Source organism: Sorex fumeus, unplaced genomic scaffold (genome assembly GCF_029834395.1).
Source record: "Sorex fumeus unplaced genomic scaffold, SorFum_2.1 ptg000270l, whole genome shotgun sequence".
Lineage (NCBI taxonomy): Eukaryota > Metazoa > Chordata > Mammalia > Eulipotyphla > Soricidae > Sorex > Sorex fumeus.
The window spans coordinates 3,947-26,737 of NW_026606327.1; the positions used below are offsets into that span (position 1 = coordinate 3,947).

Here is a 22,791-nt window from a genome sequence, read left to right on the forward strand (position 1 = left end):
ACCCACCCCGGGCGGACCCCCGACCCCGGCCAGACCCCGCAGGCGCGCCGGCGCGAGTGGGAGTGAGTAGGGGGCGGCCGCGACCCCCGACCCCGACCCCCCCGGACCCCGGACCCCGGGCGGACCCTCGACAACCCACCCCGGGCAGACCCCCGACCCAGGACAGACCCCCGACCCCGGGTAGACCCCGCAGGCGCGCCGGCGCGAGTGGGAGTGAGTAGGGGGCGGCCGCGACCCCCGACCCCCCGGACCCCGGACCCCGGGCGGACCCTCGACAACCCACCCCGGGCGGACCCCCGACCCAGGACAGACCCCTGACCCCGGGTAGACCCCGCAGGCGCGCCGGCGCGAGTGGGAGTGAGTAGGGGGCGGCCGCGACCCCGACCCCGACCCCCGGACCCCCCGGACCCCGGGCGGACCCCCGACAACCCACCCCGGGCGGACCCCCCGACCCCGGGCAGACCCCGCAGGCGCGCCGGCGCGAGTGGGAGTGAGTAGGGGGCGGCCGCGACCCCCGACCCCGACCCCCCGGACCCCGGACCCCGGGCGGACCCTCGACAACCCACCCCGGGCGGACCCCCGACCCAGGACAGACCCCCGACCCCGGGTAGACCCCGCAGGCGCGCCGGCGCGAGTGGGAGTGAGTAGGGGGGCGGCCGCGACCCCGAGCCCGACCCCCCGGACCCCGGACCCCGGGCGGACCCCCGACAACCCACCCCGGGCGGACCCCCCGACCCCGGCCAGACCCCGCAGGCGCGCCGGCGCGAGTGGGAGTGAGTAGGGGGCGGCCGCGACCCCGACCCCGACCCCCGGACCCCCCGGACCCCGGGCGGACCCCCGACAACCGACCCCGGGCGGACCCCCACAACCCACCCCGGGCGGACCCCCGACCCCGGCCAGACCCCGCAGGCGCGCCGGCGCGAGTGGGAGTGAGTAGGGGGCGGCCGCGACCCCCGACCCCTGATCCCGACCCGCCAGACCCCGGGCAGACCCCACCCAGATCCCAACCCTTGACCCCGCACCCGTCCCCAGCACACCGCCTGCCGGCCCGTGGGTGGAGGGGGTCGTGGGTGCATCACTGCCCTCCCCAGGGAGACCTCTTGAAGCCCAGAGACCCCTCTCCCCTCCCCCACCCATCTGCTGTTCCCCCCATGGTTGAATTTCAGGAGAGTCTTCCATGGATGGAGTGGCCCGACCCGGGTTTCTCTCCCACCCCCCCACAGTGCCCGGGCGGGCTCGAACCCCGCAGTGTGGGAATCGGGGTCCCAGGGTCCCCACGGAGGGGGCATGGCCCTGCCTTAGGGCCCAGCGTCCAAGGATTGCATTCCTTGCCCCTCCCCCCACCCTGCCTCAGTGTCTCCATCACGATGGGAGACCGCCGGGTCTTGTCACAATAGGGGCGGGGTACCTGGGTTTTCCCATCACGATAAAGAGACCGCCGTGGTTTGTCACGATACAGGGGCGTTTCTGTCATGACAGGGGTGTGGTGTACAGGGTCATTGGGCTAGGGGGGACGTGGTGTTTCCATCATGATGGGTGGGGGGACTCAGTATTTGATACTTCTGTCATAATGGGGAGGAACGCAATTTTTTCGTCACCACGGGGGACGGTGTCACTCATAGAGGGACACTTGGGGTTTCTGTTGTGACAGAGGGTGTGGCATTTGTGTTACGATAGAGGGGGACTGGGTCGTCCCGTCACGGGGAATTCCAGCATGGAGTAGGCGTGTTTGTTATTATTTCTTAAAATTTTTATTAGTGAAACACCATGAGGTACAGTTGTAGACTGAAAAATTTTTGTGCTTGGGTTTCAATTATACAGTGATCAAACACCCATCCCTCCACCAGTGCCCATTTCCCACCACCACGGGTCCCAGTATCCCTCCCACCCCCCATACCCCGATCCCACCCTGCCTCTGTGGCAGGACATTCCCTTTTGTTCTCTCTCCTTTTGGGTGCTGTGGTTTGCAAAAGAGGCAATGGGTGGCAATCATGTTTGGTCTATAGGCGTGTTTTTTTGCTTTTTGGGTCCCACCCGGCGATGCTCAGGGCTGACTCCCAGCTCTGCACTCAGGAATCACTCCTGGCGGTTGCTCGGGGGACCCTAGGGGATGCCGGGGATTGAACCGGGTTGGCTGTGTGCAAGGCGGACGCCCTCTCCGCTGTGCTATATCTCTCTCTGATTCCAGCAAATAAATATTTTATTTCTGTGCTTTGGGTCACACCTGGTGATGCTCAGGGCTGACTCCTGGCTCTGCACTCAGGGATCATTCCTGGCGGTGCTTGGGGGACCCTATGGGATGCCGGGGATCGAACCCGGGTCGCCCGCGTGCCAGGCCAACGCCGTCCCCACTGTGCTATCGCTCCGGCCCCGGAATAGGCGTTTTCAGCACAGAACCACCCCACCCCCATTTTTATATCTGTGGTCCCACTAGGCTGGCCCTGAGATATGCCTACCCCCCCCAACCCCTGTGATGTCACTGACCCTTGCTACCGGAGAGCGTAAAAGGCAGTGACCTGGGACTTGGGCACCTCCCTGGCCTGAGTCGGGGGGTCCTGGCCTGGCGCCCGCGATGGGGGCGGGCAGGAACCTTACCAGAGGGTGTCGGGGATTTGGGCCACCTCCCCTGAGCCTGTCCCCAGGCTGGCCGTGAACCCCAGAGCCTGCCGCAGGCAGCCAGGACTCACCCATGTCCATGCCGGGGACCAAGCCGGTCACCAGAGCGGAAGGTGCCAACACAAAGCTCCAGGCCCCGTCCAAACCCAGCCGGACCCCCACCCAGCCCTGTCTTTGGGCCCCCCAACCCGCCCGCCAACCCCTCACTTCCCTGCGGGGAATTGGGGTCCTGGCACCCAGGCCTGCCCGGCCTCTTCTGTCCTTTCTCTGGCTCGGTGCCCACTGCTGCCCTGCAGCGCTGTGTGGGGGCCGAGTGTTGGGGTCTCTGTTCAGGGGGATGGACCCCCCCTGCTCCCCAAGGGGTCTGGGGTCCACTCTGCCTCTGGGTGCCGCCCCCCGCCCCCCAGAGCAGGCGTTGGAGTAGGGGGCGCAGTGAGCCCACCCCTCACCGGACCTGGCCGGTTCGGGTGTTTCTAGGCGTTTGCACCCCCAAATTTTCGCCCCCCTGCGACCCCTTTGAGGAAAACGGGGCTCACAGCGCCCCCTGGTGTCCGTGCCCGTTGGTCGCGGCCCCACGGGCTCTCCAGAGCGTTTTCTCCTGTTTCGCGGCTCCCCCCGGCGGCCGCCGCCCGGTACTGCAGCCGCGGCCTCTGTCTCGGAAGGGGGCTCCCGGGGGTCCCCAGCGCCCCAAGATGCCCTGGTCACGGCTGTGCATCCTTCCTATGAATGAAGAGAAGGAACGGACAGTGCTGTGAGCCCACGGCACTCACACACACTCACACACACATGCATACACACACACATGCATACACACACATACTCACATACACACCACATATACGTACTCACACATACTCATATGCACACATACAGTCATGCACCCACAAGCACACGCTCACACATACTTATGCACACTCACACTCTCATGCACACACACACTCTCATGCACACACATGCATTACACTCACAGTCACACAGTTGACTCGCAGACCTGTGCACACAGTCATGTGCGCATTCCCAGACACACTCGTTCACACACATTCATGCACACACACTGAGGCACACACACTCATGCACACATTCTCAGACTCTGACCCACGCCCTCACACACACTCTTACACTCACACACTCAGGCACGCAGAGTCTCAGACACTCATTCACACTCACATACACATGTGCTCATGCAGACACACACGCACACATGCACACACACTCGTGTACCACTCACACACACTCACATGTTCCCCTATGCACTCGTGTACATAAAAGCACGCACACACTCACCTGCATTCGTCCGCACGAATAGACACAGTTCCATATGCGCTCGCACACACAGACACAGTTCCATATGCGCTCGCACACACGCACCAAAACTTACACACTCGTGCGCATTCTCGACATATACCATACGTACACTCATGCACATTTATACACACACACTCATAGATACACACGTACTCACACTCATACGCTCAAACATACACTGATAAGTTCTGCACACAGACAGACACATAATCCTACATTTATAACACACATACACTGACATGCACTCATATACATACACCCTCCCCCTCTCACATACCACCCCCCTAAAAAAAGGGCACTACACACACTCACACACCCACCCACATACACTCACACTCACCCGCACACACACACACTCACACACCCGCACACCCGCTTAACGCTCACACCCCAGCAGAGCCGTCAGCACAAGCCCTTTGCTTCTTGGCCGGAGCAGAGGGAGGCACGGAAGCCCCCCACGTCTCCGGGGGTGCCCACCCGAGCTGCCACCCGTCCCCGCGGGCTGTCGGGGCCTCCGTGGCAGGTGGGCTCTGCCAGGCGGCTTCCGGGGTTCCCTCCGGCGCGGGCCCATGAATTAGTGATGGGCCAGCAGGGGCCGGAGCCCAGAGCCGCTAATTGGCCCCAGGAGCGGATGAGCCTGCTGACAGCCGGGCTCTGACCCCGGGGTGCCGAGGGCCGGCGTGTGGCATCCGGCAGGGGGGCACCCCGGTGCCTTCCTGAGCCTGCAGGGCCCGGTGTCTGTGGGGGCCTTGGGGAACCGTGTGTGGGGAGAAGTGGGCAGGGCCTGGCACGCGCCGACCCGGGTTAACCCGGCCCCCCACAGGGCCCCCAGCCCTGCCCGCGGTGACCCTGAGTGCAGAGCCCAGACCCAGCCCCGAGCCCGGCCCCCCTCAACCACCCCTCCCCCAAACAAAGAGAAGTGGGCGGGGCGGGCCGGGCCGAGGGGCGGGACCGGCCGTGCGGGGTGGGCGGGGCTGACGCTGCCACCCGGCCTGGCCCTGGACCTCTCTGTGCCCGCTGCATCCTGGGGTGCCCGCGACCCCCGCCCCGGGCGGCGGCGGCGTGAGGAGAGATGGCTCAGGACTCAGCCTGGGGAGGGGCTGGGCCTCTCTGTCCCACCCCCTGAGTTTGTCTCCCTCAGGGGCCAGTGCTCAGGGGGTGGTGCTCAGGGGCCAGTGCTCGGGGGCCAGTGCTCAGGGGCCAGTGCTTGGGGGTGGTGCTCGAGGATGGTACTCAGGGGACAGTCCTCGGGGATGGTGCTTAGGGGCCAGTTCTCAGGGATGGTGCTCAGGGTCCAGTGCTCAGTGGATGGTGCTTGGGGACCACTGCTCGGGGATGGTGCTCGAGGGCCAGTGCTCAGGGATGGTGCTCAGGGGACAGTCCTCAAGGATGGTGCTCAAGGGCCAGTCTCAACGGATAGTGCTCAGGGGCCAGTGCTCAGGGATGGTGCTCAGAGGACAGTGCTCGGGGATGGTGCTCAGGGTCAGTGCTCGAAGCAGCTGGCTCATTGGTGTTTCCGCTCTTGCAGTTTGGATGAAGCAGCCCAGAGCTCAGCTCACAGCCCCGTGTGGTTCCTCCTGGGCTTCTCCCAGCGTTGTAGGTTTGTCAGAGCCGTCCCACACGCAGCCACGCTGGGTCCCATCTCAGGCACCACCGAGGGGGTCCCCACTCCACGGTCCCCCTCGTGAGCCACCAACCCGGTTGTCTGAGAATGGCCAGGAGGGGTCTCCAGGTCTCCTGAGCACCAGTCGCGAGCCCCCCTGGCATCTCACCCCAGCATTCTCCTTTACGTGGCTGCCTGGTCTTGTTCATTTGTTCCTGGGTTCCACCCGGCGACGCTCAGGGCTGACTCCTGGCTCTGTGCTCGGGAATCACTCCTGGTGGTGCTCGGGGGGCCCTATGGGATGCCGGGGATCGAACCTGGGTCGGCCGCATGCCAGGAAAACGCCCTCCCCACTGTATTATCCCTTGCCCGGAGTGATCCCTGAGCACAGAGCCAGGAGTAAGCCCTGGGCATTGCCAGGTGTGACCTCAAACCTTCTCCTTCCCTCCCAATGAGAAAGGACAGTAAGTGTACTTCTATTTTTGGATAGAAAGAGCCCCAAGATGTGTTTCTGAAACGTTATTGTTGACAGTGGAGGCTGTCATTTGGGGGACACTTTATTTTTCTTCTGGTTCGACTATTCATTTTATTTATTTATTTATACATTTTTCATGAATCACCGTGAGATGCAGTTACAGACTTACAAACTTTCGTGATGATGTTTCAGTCATACAATGCTCGAGCACCCATCCCTCCACCAGCACCCGTTCTCCACCACCAATGTCCCCAGTATCCCTCCCACCACCCCAACCCCATCCCCCTATCCCCCCTGCCTCTGTATTTATTTATTTATACATCTTTCATGAATCACCGTGAGATGCAGTTACAGACTTACAAACTTTCGTGATGATGTTTCAGTCATCCAATGCTCGAGCACCCAACCCTCCACCAGCGCCCGTTCTCCACCACCAATGTCCCCAGTATCCCTCCCACCACCCCAACCCCATCCCCCCATCCCCCCTGCCTCTGTGGCAGGCACATTCCTTCTTACTCTCTCTCTCTCTCTCTCCCTTTGGGTGTTACTGTTTGCAATACAGGTACTAAGCGACCATCATGTTTGGTCCATAGTCTACTTTCAACACGCATCTCCCATCCTGAGCGGGCCCTCCAAGCATCATTGACTTAGTGGTCCCTTCTCCATCCCAGCTGCCTTTTCCCTCAGCACGTGAGGCCACCGGCTTCCAAGCCGTGGAGCGATCTACTATCCTTGGGTGTGAGTCTCCCATTCTGTTATTTTATATTCCACCAATGAGTGCAGTTCTTCTATGTCTGTCCCTCTCTCTCTCTGACTCATTTCACTTAGCATGATACTCTCCATGTTGATCCGCTTATATGCAAATTTCATGACATCATCTTTTCTAGGGCTGGAGTGATAGCACAGCGGGCAGGGCGTTTGTCTTGCACAGGCAATTCCTCTGCCTTCGATTCCTCGCCCCTCTTGGAGAGCCCAGCAAGCTACCGAGACTGTCTCACCCATGGCAAAGCCTGGCAAGCTCCCCGTGACGTATTCGATATGCCAAACACAGTAACAACAAGTCTCACAATGATACTGGGCCTGCTGGAGCAAATCGATGAACAACGGGAGGATAGTGACGGTGACATCTTTTTTTTAACAGCTGCATAGTATTCCATTGTGTATATGTACCAAAGTTTCTTTAACCCGTCATCTGTTCTTGGGCACTCAGGGTTTTTTTTCCAGATTCTGGCTATAGTAAATAGTGCTGCAAAAAACATACAAGTGCAGATGACATTTCTACTGTTTTTTTTTTTTTTTTTTTTGCATCTCCGGGATATATTCCCTGGAGTGGTATTGCTGGGTCAAATGGGAGCTTGATTTCTAGTTTTTGGAGAAACGTTCATATTGTTTTTTCAAAAAGGCTGAAGCAGTCGGCATTCCCACCAGCAGTGAAGGAGGGTCTCTTTCTCCCCACATCCACGCCAACGCTGGTTGCTTTTGTTCTTTTGGATGTGGGCCAGTCTCTGTGGTATGAGGTGATATCTCGTTGTTATTTTGATCTGCATCTCCCTGATGATTAGTGATGAAGAGCGTTTATTCATGTGCCTTTTGGCCACTTGGATTTTTTTCTTTGAGAAAGTTTCTGTTCATTCATCGCCCCATTTTCTGATGGGATTGGATGTTTTCTTCTTATAGAGTTCTACCAGTGCCTTGTATATCTTTGATATTAACCCCTTATCAGAAGGATATTGGGTGAATATCCTTTCCTATTGTGTAGACTGTCTTTGTATTCTTTTTTTTGCTTTTTGGGTCACACCCGGCGACGCACAGAGGTTCCTCCTGGCTCTGCACTCAGGAATCACTCCTGGCAGTGCTCAGGGAACCCTATGGGATGCTGGGAATCGAACCTGGGTCGGCTGCGTGCAAGGCAAACACCCTACCTGCTGTGCTATCGCTTCAGCCCTGTGTCTTTGTATTCTGGTCACTGTTTCTTTGAAGTTGCAGAAGCTTCTTAGTTTAAGACAGTCCCCTCATTTGTTTATCTCTTGTTTCCACTTGATTGGCCAGTGGTGTGTCACCTCTGAAGACACCTTTAGATTCAATGTCGTGGAGGGTTTTGCTGATCTTTTCTTCAGTGTACCTTATGGATTCTGGTCTGATGTTGAGGTCTTTAATCCATTTTAATCTGACTTTTGTGCATGGTGTTAGGTAAAGGTTTGAGCCCATTTTTTTTTTGCATGAAGCTGGCCAGTTTTGCCAGCACCATTTGTTAAAGAGGCTTTCCTTGCTCCATTTCACATTTCTTGCTCCCTTATCAAAGATTAGATCATCCTATATTTGAGGATGTGTTAAGGATATTCAACCCTATTCCATTGGTCTGTGGATCTATCTTTGTTCCAATACCATGTTGTTTTAATTATTACTGTTTTGTAGTAGAGTTTGAAGTTGGGGGAGGTGATACCTCCCATCTTTTTTTCCCCCCAAAGAATTGCTTTGGCTATTCATGGGCGCTTGTTGTTCCCATATGAATGTCAGGAGTGTTTGATCAATTTCTTTGAAGAATGTAATGGGTATCTTTATAGGGATCACATTGAATCTTCATAATGCTTTGGGGGAGTATTGCCATTTTTTTTTGCTTTTTGGGTCCCACCCGGCGATGCTCAGGGGTTACTCCTGGCTCATGCACTCAGGAATTGCTCCTGGCGGTGCTTGGGGGACCATATGGGATGCTGGCAATCGAACCTGTGTCGGCCATGTTGGCTGCATGCAAGGCAAACACCCTACCCACTGTGCTATCGCTCCAGCCCCAGTATTGCCATTTTGACAATGTTAATTCTCCCAATCTATGAGCAGGGGATGTGTCTCCATTTCCTCGTGTCCTCTTTTATTTCTTGGAGTAGTGTTCTGTAGTTTTCTTTGTACAGGTCCTTTACCTCCTTAGTTAAACTGATTAGAGGTACTCACTTTTCTGAGGCATGATTGTGAACGGGATTTTTTTTTTCATATCACTTTCTTCTCTCATTATTTGCGTATAGGAAAGCCTTGGACTTTTGGGTATTGATTTTATAGCCTGTGACTTTACTGTACAAGTCTATTGTTTCTAGGAGCTTGTTGGTAGAGTATTTAGGGTTCTTTAAATATAGTATCATGTCATCTGCAAACAGTGAGAGCTTGATTTCTTCCTTTCCTATCTAGATGCCATTAATATCTTTTTCTTGCCTAATTGCTATTGCAAGTACTTTCAGTACTATGTTGAACAGAAGTGGAGAGAGTGGGCATCCTTGTCTTGTCCCTGATCTTAGAGGTAAAGCTTTTAGTTCTTCCCCATTGAGGATAATGCTTGCCATGGGCTTGTGGTAGATGGCTTTGACTATATTGAGGAAAGTTACTTCAGTTCCCATTTTGGTGAGAGCTTTCATAACAAAAGGGTACTGGATATTGTCAAATGCTTTATCTGCATCTATTGATATGATCATGATTTTATCTTTTCTTTTATTGATATTATGGATTACATTGATTGACTTGCAAATATTAAACCATCTTTGCATCCCAGAATGGATCCCACTTGATTGTGGTGTATGATCTTCTTGATGAGTTGCTGGATTGTATTATGTTGAGGATCTTTGCAACTGTGTTCATCAGGGATATCGGCCCATAATTTTCTTTTTTTCTTTTTGTGGTGTCTCTGTTTGCTTTGGGTTTTAGGGTAATACACACCTCATAGAAACTGTTTGGGAGTGTTTCTTTTTCTTCAATTTCCTGGAAAAAGCTTGAAAAGAACTGGTCCTTTTTAAATGTTTGGAAGAATTCGCTGGTGAGTCCATCTGGACCTGGGCTTTTGTTTTGGGGAAGACTTCTGATTACTGTTTCAATTTCCTTGATCGTAATAGGTCTATTCAGGTATTCCAAATCTTCTCAGCCTTGGGAGGTTGTAGGAATCCAGGAATTTATCTATTTCTTTTAGGTCTTCTTATTTTGTGGCATACAGACTTTCAAAGTAATCCCTGATGATCTTTTGAATTTCTTTGGTTTCTGTTGATGTCTGGGGGACATTTATAATGGGCTCCATTGAAACCTCAATTTGCGGGCCCATTAAGTTCCAGCTGTCACCCACCCCTCCCCATGCATCCCCTTTAACTCCCGTGGACCCACTTCCTTCCACCCTGAGTTGTACACGTTACCGCTTTGCGTTGTCTGGTCCAGAACGTCTGAGTTTCTGAGTGTGCTCCTGCCCCTTCCTCCCCGGGGTCACCCCTGTCTTCTTCTGGAGGGGCTTCTGCTCAGACAGGTAGCCCAGGCACCGAAGCTTGGGGACTGGAAACAGAGGACCCGCGAGAAAGCGCACCTAGCTGTCCCCAGAGCTCTTCACTGTGGCCCCTGCGCTGCCAGGATCCTGGGGGTTCACCAGAGCACGTTAGGGGGCCTTGTCCCAGAATGCACCTCCATATGTGTAGTTGCAAATTTCCAGGGATTCCCCCTTGCCCCAGAGCTGACTGCGGGCAGGACCTGGCGCCGGAAGTTTTGTCCTTTACTCCCAAGATTCCTTTTCTGTTCTCTCCTTCTCAGCCCTCATCTTCTGCACCCAACTCCTTCTGCTCTGACCAGGTAGTCCCCCTGGTGTGGAAGAGGGCCCCCCCCCCCCGTTTCAGGACTTGCCACCCGGCTCCTGGCCTCGCGCCCCTCTTGACCTCCTGTTTCATTCCCGCCCCAACCGCAAAACTCGCTCTGATTTTTATGTTTGCCTGTGACCCCCGGCATCTCACCCGTTCTCCGGGATTCACAGAAACCCACGTGCTGCGGCACCCCCGTTCCCAGTTCCTGTGCCCACCTCCACTCTGAACACCGGGCGCTTCAATCCAAGTAACCTCTGCCAGCTGGGGCCACCTCATGGGCCCAGAGTGGCACCTCCAGAGCCTCCTTTCTCAGCTTCTTCCTTGTCCTACCTGTTTGTCCTACTTCCTTGTCCTACCTGCTGCTGAGGCCCTTCTCAGGAGTTTGGGGTCACTTGCTTCAAAGGGGAGATGGTGCAGACAGCAGTGGGCGGGACTTCCTGTCCGCAGGAGGCTGTGCAGGCAAGAGTGGGCGGGGCTTTTCCGTCTACCTGCAGCTTGTGGCAATGAAGGGGGGCGGGGCTGCCTGTCTTCAGGAGGCTGTGCAGGCAGGAATGGGTGGGGCTTTCTGTCTACCTGCAGTTTGTGGCAATGCAGGAGGGCTGGGGTTTCCTGTCTTCAGGAGGCTGTGCAGGCAGGAGTGGGAGGGGCTTCCTTTCTGCAGAAGGTTGTACAGGCAGGAGTGGGTGAGTCTTCCTATCTGCAGGAGGCTGTGCAGGCGGGAGTGAGTGGGTCTTCCTGTCTGATGGAGGCTATCCAGACAGGAGGGTCGGGTCTTCCTGTCTGCAGAAGGCTGTACAGGCAGAAGTGGGAGGGGCTTCCTGTCCTCAGGAGGCTGTGCAGGCAGGAGTGGGGGGTTTCCTGTCTACAGGAAGCTGTATAGGTAGAAGTGGGAGGGGCTTCCTGTCCTCAGGAGGCTGTGCAGGCAAGAGTGGGCAGTTTTCTGTCTACAGGAAGCTGTGCAGGCAGGAGTGGGAGGGGCTTCCTTTCTGCAGGAGATTGTACAGGCAGGAGTGGGTGAGTCTTCCTGTCTGCAGGAGGCTGTGCAGGCGGGAGTGAGTGGGTCTTTCTGTCTGCTGGAGGCTGTCCAGGCAGGAGGGGACGGGTCTTCCTGTCTGCAGAAGGCTGTACAGGCAGAAGTGGGAGGGGCTTCCTGTACTCAGGAGGCTGTGCAGGCAGGAGTGGGCGGGGCTTCCTGTTCACAGGAAGCTGTACTGGCAGGAGTGGGAAGGGCTTCCTGTCCTCAGGAGGCTGTGCAGGCAGGAGTGGGCGGGGCTTCCTGTCCACAGGAAGCTGCATGGCAGGAGTGGGTGGGACTGCCTGTCCTCAGGAGGCTGTGCAGGTGGGAGTGGGCGGGGCTTCCTGTCCTCAGGAGGCTGTGCAGGCAGGAGTGGGCGGGGCTTCCTGTCTGTTTGCAGCTTGGGCCAGTGCAGAAGGGGGCGGGGGCCTGCCACTGGGCAGGGTGACCCCAGGTCTTTGGGAGGCAGAGCAGGACCTGGGATGCGAGTTGGCGCGTTTTAATAGAATTTCTTTCAGCCCTGTAGTTTTGTTCTGTTCCAGTGTCCTTCTCCTCTGATGGTTCCTTTTTTTTTGTATTTTTTTCAATACTTCTTTTATTTTTGTCTTCTTTGCCTTGATCGCCACGGGTATTTTGGGGGGGAGTGGGAGAGTCTCAATCAGAGGCTGTCAGTCAGCTGGTGTTTGAAGCGAGAAATCCCCCGAGAGAAATGGAAACGGGAAGCAGCCCCGCCGCCCTCGCCCGCCCCGTCAGCAAGGGCCCAGTCGGAAGGGGGGAGGCGGGACCCTGAGCGTGGAGACAGGAACTCTCAGATGTTGGGGAGGGGGCGTCGCTGGTGGCAGTGGGAGCTCGGATTGGGCAGTTCCGAGGTCGAGGAGACGGAGCACATTTGTGAGTCGGGACCCTGGAAGGATCCGGGGGTAGAAGCCTTGGGCAGAGCCCTTAGCTGGGTTAGCAGAGGGATGGGCCACGGGCGGCCCAAGGGTCCACGTCTGTCTTGCAGGCACGAGTTCGATCCCTGGCACGGCCCCACCTTGCCAGCGTGATCCTGGCCCTGCAGGTGCGAGAGCCCCGGACCCCGCGCATCCCAGGGAGGGCCGCGGGAGGGGGAGAAGCAAAGAAAGGGGGCTTGTGGGGGGCGGGGAGCCCCGAGCTTCTCTCCCGCTGGCCCCTCAGGTGCTCCGCATTGTGGGGTGTGCATTGTTGAAACCGGGGTGCTCTCAGCCGCCCTCTTGTCTAGAGAATGAGTCTGTGCCTGGCTGCCCCCAGCACCCCTCAACCCGCCCAAGGAGCTGAGCACCTTGCTGGCCCCTCACTGGCGTCTAAGACCCTCTGCTCCGGGCACAGTGCTCCCCCCTGTCCCAGAGGAGATGCCGGCCCATGCGCACCCAGCCAGACTTTTAAACCTTGGCCGTGGTCCTGTGGCTTGGGGACGTGATTCGAAGCCGCTGAGTGTGGGGGGCGGGCGGGGCTCGTTCCCGGGTGTGTGTGTGTTGTGTGTGTGTGTGTGGGGGGGGGGTTGTCTCTCGCTCAAGTGGGCGTCGGCGTCTGTACATCAGGACCAGCCCTTTGTGCCCGGAGAAGAATGGGAATAATAAGGATTTACATTTATAGAAGCTTTCTGCCCCGCAAAAGTACTTTCTCACCCATTATCTCAGCGTGTTCCGTGGCGACCACGGGCCCCGGGCAGCACCTGGGGACAGGTGGACTTTTTTTTTCTTTGGGAAAGAGTGTGTGTGTGGGGGGGTGCGTGAGTGGAACGGGGGATGGAGCCTTTGTCTTCCGCGTCCAGGGGAGGAGCGAGTCCCCTCCCTGCCATGAAACCTGACATCAGCCCCGACCCCCTCACGCTCTGGCGTGCCCCAGGGGGCCGCACGGCTCTTCAAAGCCAAGTCGCTGTCATTCACTCCAGTTTTTAAAACGCTCCGAGGTTGCGGGCAGGCAGACTGAAAATGTATCCCAGGAGCTGCTAGTTAGGGGGACCCTGCCAATGGGGGGTGCGGGCTCCTCTCCCCCTGAGGGAAAGGTCCAGGCCCTGGACTGGGGCCATCCCCCCCCCCCCACCACCACTTGTTTGCTCTTCTTCCTCCTGGCTGCCTGACACAGCCCTGTGCCCCAGTGGTTAGCGTGGCCTCATGTGGACAGGACTTTTTTTTTTTCTTTTTTAGTGTTCAGCTCACACCCGGCGATGCTCAGGGCTGATTCCTGGCTCTGCGTTCAGGGATCACTCCGGGCGGGGCTCGGGGGACCCTAGGGGATGCCAGGGATCAAATTAGGTCAGCTGTGTGCAAGGCAGACGCCCTTCCCGCTGTACAATTGCTTTGGACCCTGTTTGTTTGTTTATTTATTTTTATTTTGCTTTTTGGGTCACACCCAGTGATGCTCAGGGGTTCTTCCTAGCTCTGCACTCAGGAATCATTCCTGGCGGTGCTCGGGGGATCCTATGGGATGCCAGGGATCGAACCCGGATCGGCCGCATGCCAGGCCAATGCCCTGCCCGCTGGGCTATGGCCCTGGTCCCACCAGGATAGTTTTAGATTGCTAAATCGATGCTTATTGTGTGTGTGTGTGTGTGTGTGTGTGTGTGGCGGCGCGGGGGGGGGGGGGTTTGGGGGAAGAACCTCCCAAGTGATACTCAGGTAGCTTTGGTGGTGGTGGGGGACCCTGGGATTTTTTTTCTCAGTTGAACCAGGGCCGCTGATTCAATGCAACGAGCTGGGAATGTGGGGCTGGCCTGCACCCAGGGGGGCTTGGGGTCCCCCAGCATCACCTGGTCATGGGGGCTCTCCATCTCACACCCAGCAGTGCTTTGGGGCCCCTGGCGATTTGGGGGAGCTCGGGGTGGGGACTAGAGGCAAGGTGACCGCATCTATGCTGCTTCCCAGGGTGCGTTTCTCTTCCGTGTTGTGCTGGGGGGGGTCTCCAGGGTCTGGGTGGGGTCCAGGCCCTCGGCCATGCGTGGTTTGTGGCTGCCCCTTGCGCCTGCTTGCTTGTATGTCTGTCACTGCCCTGAGAGCCGGCAGCTGCTTCTCGAACCCGGGGCTGTTGGTGTCTCCTTCCTCGCCCCAGACACAAGGTCTCCCTCACCGGCTCCCACCCGTGGGGGGATGAGTCCTGGCCCCTGGTTCACCTCCCACCACCATGGGCGGCAGACTCGGGGGGTGATGGTGGGCTTGGGTTTGGGCTGGAGGCAGATGGTTGTGTTCTGGGGTCCCTCAGCCCTGTAGGGCAGAAAAGGAGGCAGCAAAGGTGGCTGCCGGGGGAGGTCTGTGTGTGTGTGTGTGTGTGTGTGTGAACTCTCCTTGGAGGCTTCTATGTAGTGTGTGTATGTGAGAGAGAGAGAAAACCCTCCTTGAATGCTTCCTTGTCGGGTATGTGTGTGTTTGTGTGTGTGTGTGTGTGTGAACTCTACTTGGATGCTTCCATGTAGTGTGTGTGTGTGTGTGTGTGAGAGAGAGAGAGAGAGAACTCTCCTTGGATGCTTCTATGTAGGGTGTGTGTGTGTGCTTGTGTTCATGTGAATGTGCACGCTCGTGTGCGTGTATGCGTGGGTATGTGCGTGTGTGTGCGCGTGTATGTGCATACTTGTGTGTGTGCGCGTGTGATGTGCACGTGTGTTTGAATGTGAGTGTGTGATGTGTGTATGTATGTGCATGTGTGTGAATGTGTGTGCGTGCACGTGTTTGTGTGCATGTGTGTGTGTAGGAATGTGCATGCGTGTGTGTGAATGTGTGAGTGTGTGCAGGCATGTGTATGCATGTGGTCGGTGTGTGAATGTGTGAGTGCAGGCATGCGTATGCATGTGTGTGCATGTGTGCATGTGTGTGTGTGTATGCATGTGTGCATGTGTATGTGTGTGCGTGTGTATGTGTGTGTATGTGTATGTGTGTATAAATGTGAATGTAGTACATGTGTATGCTTGTGCGTGTACGTGTGTATGTGTGTGGACGTTGTGAATGTGTGTGCATGTGTGTGTGCGCGCTTGCATGTGTGTGTGACTGCGCGGGCTCCGGTGGTGGCCCAGCCCTGGGGAGGTGATGGCCCTGCAGCCTGTCCCTGGGTCACCGTGGGGCCCGCGGCCAGCCTGCGTGTTGGGGTGACCTGAAAGCGATGCTCCCTTAGGCCCCCGTCCAGTGTGGCCAGCGCTCCCATATCCGGTCTGAGTATTCATGTCCTGGCAGCCTCTAGCTTGCAGAAGTCCAGCGCTCTGGAGACGTGAGGAGCCTGGACAAGTGGACAAGACGGAGCCCTGGGGCCCCCAGTGCAGTGAGAGGCACAGGAGAGGGCCCTGGGCAGGGGCAGTTCTGAGCGGGGGCTTCTGCAAGGCCCAGGGCCTGACTGCTGACCACCACCAAGTGCTGACTGATGGGCAATGGCCGCTGAGAGAGGAGAGGGACAGCAGTGACCATCTCCTCGGCTGAGCGCATGTGAGGGAGAGGTGCTGGCCACGGGGGCCTTCCCATGTCTGTGCACATGCGCCCTGGAGAGTTGGTTTGTGTGGAGAGTTGGTTGCTGAGGAGAGCTGGTCGGTGCAGAGAGTAGTTGATGTGGAGAGTGATGTAGAGCATTGGTTGGTGTGGAGAGTGGTGTGGAGAGCTGTTGGTGTGGAGAGTTGTTCGATGTGGAGAGTTGTTCGATGTGGAGAGTTGTTCGATGTGGAGAGTTGTTCGATGTGGAGAGTTGGTTGGTGTGGAGAGTTGGTGTGGAAAGTTGGTTGGTGTGGAGAGTTGGTTGGTGTGGAGAGTTGGTTGGTGTGGAGAGTTGGTTGGTGTGGAGAGTTGGTTGGTGTGGAGAGTGGTTGGTGTGGAGAGTTGGTTGGTGTGGAGAGTTGGTTGGTGTGGAGAGTTGGTTGGTGTGGAGAGTTGGTTGGTGTGGAGAGTTGGTTGGTGTGGAGAGTTGGTTGGTGTGGAGAGTTGGTTGGTGTGGAGAGTTGGTTGGTGTGGAGAGTTGGTTGGTGTGGAGAGTTGGTTGGTGTGGAGAGTGGTTGGTGTGGAGAGTTGGTTGGTGTGGAGAGTTGGTTGGTGTGGAGAGTTGGTTGGTGTGGAGAGTTGGTTGGTGTGGAGAGTTGGTTGGTGTGGAGAGTTGGTTGGTGTGGAGAGTTGGTTGGTGTGGAGAGTGGTTGGTGTGGAGAGTTGGTTGGTGTGGAGAGTTGGTTGGTGTGGAGAGTTGGTTGGTGTGGAGAGTTGGTTGGTGTGGAGAGTTGGTTGGTGTGGAGAGTTGGTTGGTGTGGAGAGTTGGTTGGTGTGGAGAGTTGGTTGGTGTGGAGAGTGGTTGGTGTGGAGAGTTGGTTGGTGTGGAGAGTTGGTTGGTGTGGAGAGTTGGTTGGTGTGGAGAGTTGGTTGGTGTGGAGAGTGGTTGGTGTGGAGAGTGGTTGGTGTGGAGAGTTGGTTGGTGTGGAAAGTTGGTTGGTGTAGAGAGTGGTTGGTGTGGAGAGTGGTGTAGAGTGTTGTTGGTGAGTTGGTTGGTGTGGAGAGTTGGTTGGTGTGGAGAGTTGGTTGGTGTGGAGAGTTGGTTGGTGTGGAGAGTGGTTGGTGTGGAGAGTTGGTTGGTGTGGAGAGTTGGTTGGTGTGGAGAGTTGGTTGGTGTGGAGAGTTGGTTGGTGTGGAGAGTGGTTGGTGTGGAGAGTGGTTGGTGTGGAGAGTTGGTTGGTGTGGAAAGTTGGTTGGTGTGGAGAGTGGTTGGTGTGGAGAGTGGTGTAGAGTGTTGTTGGTGAGTTGGTTGGTGTGGAGAGTGGTTGGTGTGGAGAGTTGGTTGGTGTGGAAAGTTGGTTGGTGTGGAGAGTTGGTTGGTGTGGAGAGTTGGTTGGTGTGGAGAGTGGTTGGTGTGGAGAGTGGTTGGTGTGGAGAGTTGGTTGGTGTGGAGAGTTGGTTGGTGTGGAGAGTTGGTTGGTGTGGAGAGTTGGTTGGTGTGGAGAGTGGTTGGTGTGGAGAGTGGTTGGTGTGGAGAGTTGGTTGGTGTGGAAAGTTGGTTGGTGTGGAGAGTGGTTGGTGTGGAGAGTGGTGTAGAGTGTTGTTGGTGAGTTGGTTGGTGTGGAGAGTTGGTTGGTGTGGAGAGTTGGTTGGTGTGGAGAGTTGTCGGTGTGGAGAGTGGTTGGTGTGGAGCGTTGGTTGGTGTAGATAGTAGTTTGCTTCTGAGTACTGATGGTTTGGTGGTGGATAGCGGTTGGTTTGGTTTGAACTGGCGATCCTTTTGTGCGGATGGTGGTTTGGTTGTGGATAGTGCTGGTGATTTGGGGGTGCATATACCGAGGGAAGGTGGAAGGTGGCCCAGGTCTCGGTAAGGTGGCTGCGGCAGGAGGCAGTGCAGCTGAGCAGACCCCTGAAGACCCCCGGGCTTTCTGGGGGGCCCTGCGCCCTCCTCCCAGCCCCATTGCATGCTGGACTCCGCATCGAGCCAGCTGCCCCGGCTGGCCGGGTGTTACTGGAAGTGGCCCCCAAATTCTCTGAGATTTCTTGGGATTCTCATCGCTCCTCCTCAAATTCCCCGAAGTGGGGCTGGAGCGATAGCACAGCGGGGAGGGCGTTTGCCTGGCACGTGGCCGACCCGGGTTCGATTCCCAGCATCCCATAGGGTCCCCCGAGCACCGCCAGGGGTGATTCCTGAGTGTAGAGCCAGGAGGAACCCCTGAGTATCACCAGAGGGGACCCAGAAAGCAAATAATAACAATAACAATAATAATAATAATAATAATAATAAAATAAAAATAATAAAGGCTCCAGGGCTGGGGCTGGAGCAATAGCCCACAGCGGGGAGGGCGTTTGCCTTCCGCGTGGCCAACCCGGGTTTGATTCCCAGCATCATCCCTTAGGGTCCCCTGAGCACTGCCAGAAGTGAGTCCTGCGTGCAGAACCAGGAGTAACCCCTAAGCATCACCGGGTGTGCCCCCCCAAAAAAATTCCTCGAAGCAAATGAACTCTTGGTTTGCACAAATACCCAGCATCGGGTGGAAGAGTATAGGACAGACGGGGACAGGCAGAACCGTCCTGTGCAGGGGTGACACGAGACCCCTCTGGGAGGGTCTGGGACCTAGAACCCAGGACAACACTCACCCCTCCCCCCCATCTGGTGTGGGCCCCAGGCTCCCTGGAGAGCTTGGCAGAGGCTTTCCCGGACAGAGCAAGGCAAAGAGCCCGTGTGTGGGGGTCTCACGGGGCATCCGGGGGCCAGGGGCATCACGGAGCCGAGAGCCGGGGAGGGCCGGAAGTCGGCTTCCAGGCTGGGGGCGTCCAGGGGCAGGCAGGAGGGGGTTGGCATGGCGGTGAGGACCCGAGTCTGGCATGTGGGAAAGGAGATGGCCACGTGCTTGAGAAACTGGAGGGTGACCTGCACGCAGGGGCTGGCGGCCTGCAGTGGGGAAATCGGGGCAGCTTGGCCCGGCCCCTCTAGCCGCACCCCATCCTGGGAAGCCCCCCCACTCTGCCTGCTTTATACACCCCGGGCCGGGCCGAGGCTCCCCCTCTGCTGCAAGGCCTCACCCCTCCCTGCTCCGGAGGGAGGGAGCTAATATTTACCTGCCCTTAGCGGCTCTGTGGAGGTGGCCGCAGGGGCCGGCGGGCTGGGACTCCCTCCCCATACGCCTGCCTGTCTTGCCCTCCGGTCTTATTTTTTTAATTTTTAAAAAGTTTTTGGCTCTTTGGGTCCCACCCAGCGATGCTCAGGGCTGACTCCTGGCTCTGCACTCAGGAATCACTCCTGGCGGTGCTCGGGGGACCCTAGGGGATGCTGGGACTCGAACCCGGGTCAGCCAGTCCATGTGCAAGGCCAACGCCCTCCCCTCTGTGCTATCACTACTGCCCATATCTGTCTGTCTCTCAATCCAGCGGTGCTCAGGGCTGACTCCTGGCTCTGCACTCAGGGATCACTCCTGGCGGGGCTCGGGGGACCCTATGGGATGCTGGGGATCGAACCCGGGTCCAGACCAACGCCCTTCCCGCTGTGCTATCGCTCCAGGCGCTATTTTTTTTTTTAAGATTTGCCGTGGTCATGACGTGCGTGAACGTGCCATCGATTATTTCATTCTCCCGTGAGCCTCTGCAGGGCAACACCTAAGCTTCAACGCCTGGTGTTGGCACGCCCAGCCCTGGCAGGGGTAGGGAGCTACACGTGGCCTCGTAGGGGGGTCTGTGCCGGCCGCACGGCCGCCATCTGCTGAGTTCCTGTCCCTCAGCACTTCGGCATTTGCTTGCTGACATTGGGTGGTCGGAGTGGGGGTGGGGGGTTGAAACGGGCTCTGGTGACTAACGTTATGCATGTTCCCAGGATCCACACCTGTCCCTGCATCCCGGGTGCTTCTCGGGTGTTCTCTGCCTGTCTTTCGGGCCTCAGCCTCCCCCCACCCCCGTGTTCCCCTGTCCCCGCGTGTTTCTCCTGATTTGTGAGAGTTCTCCGTGGAGCTGTGATTTGTGGGCCGTAAATACCTCTTCCCCCGCGCACGGCTTGTCGGCAACTCTGGGTTGATGGCACTTTTCTGTCATACACGCTTGCTCCTACTAGGGTGGTCAAATTTATCTGCTCTTCCCCTTCCCGGTGTTGGCTCATTTGGGTCTCTGTTTTAAAAATGTCTTCCAGGGCTGCTGGAGCGATCGCACAGCGGGGAGGGCGCTGGCCTGGCACGCGGCCGACCCGGGTTCGATCCCCGGTATCCCATAGGGACCCCGAGCACTGCCAGGAGTGATTCCTGAGTGCAGAGCCGGGAGTCAGCCCTGAGCATCGCCGGGTGGGACCCAAAAAGCAAAATAATAATAATAATAATAATAATGATAATATAATAATAATATTCATGGAACTGGAAAGCTAGTCCAGCAGGGAGGGCGTTTGCCTTGCATGCAGCTGACAGGGGGTCGATCCCCGGCATCCCACAGGGTCCCTGAGGCCCCACCAGGAGTGATTCCTGAGCGTAGAGCCGGGAGTCAGCCCTGAGCATTGCCGAGTGTGACCCTAAAAGCCATATAACAACAACAACAACAAAGCAATAATAATAATAAAGAGGAAAGGGGGCTGGAGTGATAGAACAGCAGGGAGGGCGTTTGCCTTGCATGCAGCCAACCTGGGTTCGATCCCCGGCATCCCCTAGGGTCCCCCTCCCCCACTCCCTGAGCACCACCAGGAGTGATTCTTGAGTGCAGAGCCAGGAGTCAACCCTGAGCATCTCCGGGTGTGAGCCCCCTCCAAAATAAATACAAACAAACAAAACAAAACACTCTCTTCCCATTGTTCATCGACTTGCTTGAGCAGGCCCAGTCACGTCTCCACTGTGAGACTTCTTGTTACTGTGTTTGGCATATTGAATACTCTCGGTAGCTTGCCAGGCTCTCCAAGAGGGGCGGAGGAATCGAACCCGGCTCGGCTGGGCTGGCTGCGCGCAAGGCAAACGCCTAGCCGCTGTGCTATAAGATTAAAAAAATCCCTTCCACTTCCCTGGTTATAAAGTCACCTGCCACTGTCCTCCCGTTGTTCATCGATTTGCTCGAGCGGGCCCAGTAACGTCTCCATCGTGAGACCTGTTGTTACTGTGTCTGGCATATCGAATACGTCACGGGGAGCTTGCCAGGCTTTGCTGTGCGGGCGAGATCCTCTCGGTAGCTTGCCGGGCTCTCGGAGAGGGGCAGAGGAATCGAACCCAGGTTGGCCATATTGGCTGCGTGCAAGGCAAACGCCCTCCCCACTGTGCTATCGCGCTGTGTGTACATGTATGTGCATGTTTGTGTGTGTGTCTGTGCCCGTGTGCATGTGATGCTTCTTCCTGTACCCCTTTGTCTTTTATTTATCGTCTTTTTTGGCTCATCCTTTTTTGGGGGAGCAGGTATTTGTGGATCCCTTCGGCAGTGCTCAGGGCTGACTCCTGGCGTGCCCGGAGCGTACCACAGAGATTATCATGGCACACCCGCTCCATGGTGGGTGCTGGCAAGTGAGAGGGTTTGCATGGGGGCGTCTGCAGCTCAGCGGGCAGCGCCCACGACGGTGAACACGTTTAACCCTATGGCTGGCACTTGCCCATTTCTTTCTGTTTTTTTTTTTTCCGTCGTCCTGAAATGGACTGACTGCATGAAATCTAGACCTGTCGGGTGCAGAGGCGGCGGGGGCGGGGGATGGGGTGAAGCCCAAGACGCAGTTTGCAGGTTGTAGACCAGGGACGGGCACTGTGATGTCGGGGAGGGGAGGGGAGGGGAGGGTCGCTTGGCAGGATGATGGGCCCAAGTGATGGGGGCACCACGTGGAGAATGGAGCACAGCTTGAAGGGAAAGGGTTAAGCTTGTGTGTGTGTGTGTGTGTGTGTGTGTGCACGTGCACATGCCCCCTTTCACCCGTCCATCCGTCCGTCCGTCCATGGTAGTGCCTTGTCACAAGTCGCCGCGCGGCCGTTTCAGAAACTCTCTCCTGATGGAGGTCTGCGTCTCCACGTTTCAGTTTCCTAAAGGCGTCCTTGGGGGTGATTCTGGCCCTTCCCGGAATGCTGCAGGTGCCCCGTTGGAGCAGTCGTGTTAGTACCGTGCCAGCCCGTGTCTGAAGGCTCCTGGCGTGGTTGGATGCTTGGCGGAATGAGGGACTGGGGCCGACTCGGACGTGTACCTTTGCGTTGAAGGCAGTTCTGTGTGGGTCTGTGTGGAACCCTTCCCGCGGGGCAGAGGGGCGCCAGGCCTGCTTGCTTTGTAGAGGGGAAAGAGAGAGACAGAGACAGAGACAGAGAGACAAGAGACAGACAGAGAAAGACCAATTCAGACTGTGGGCAATGGTTTAGTTTTCTTTTCCTTTTTTCCCCCCTGCTTTTTGGGTCCTACCCAGCGATGCTCAGGGCTGACTCCTGGCTCTGCACTCAGGGATCACTCCTGGAGGTGATTGGGAGACCCTATGGGATGCCGGGGATCGAACCCGGGTCGGCCGCGTGCCAGGCCAATGCCCTCCACACTGGGCTATCGCTCCAGTTCTCTCATGGGGAGGCTTACGGGTGTGAGCAGCTGCGGACAGGTGGGGGCCAGAGAGGAGAGTGGTGGGTGCCCCTGCTCCCGGACAGCCCTGCGGGGCCGCGTGGGGGGCGCGAGGGGGTCGAGACGGCAGCCTGGCCACGCCGGCAGTGGGCACGAGCTTAACTCCTGGATGAGGTGTGTGTGCGTGTGCGTGTGTGTGTGTGTGTGTGAGTGTGGGTGTGTGTGGTATGTCCTGTGGCTGCATCATGCACGCACGC

The 22,791-nt window shown here is 57.2% G+C and overlaps 1 protein-coding gene across 1 annotated transcript in view; it reads left to right on the plus strand.

The window, feature by feature from the left end:
• The first annotated feature begins 906 nt into the window (after window positions 1-906).
• LOC130018802 (voltage-dependent R-type calcium channel subunit alpha-1E-like) overlaps window positions 907-22,791 on the plus strand; it is a 48,020-nt gene continuing 26,135 nt past the window's right edge. The window contains exon 1 of the mRNA XM_056109493.1: window positions 907-929. The gene's annotated coding sequence lies outside the window, so the exon portion shown is untranslated. The remainder of the gene's footprint in view (window positions 930-22,791) is intronic.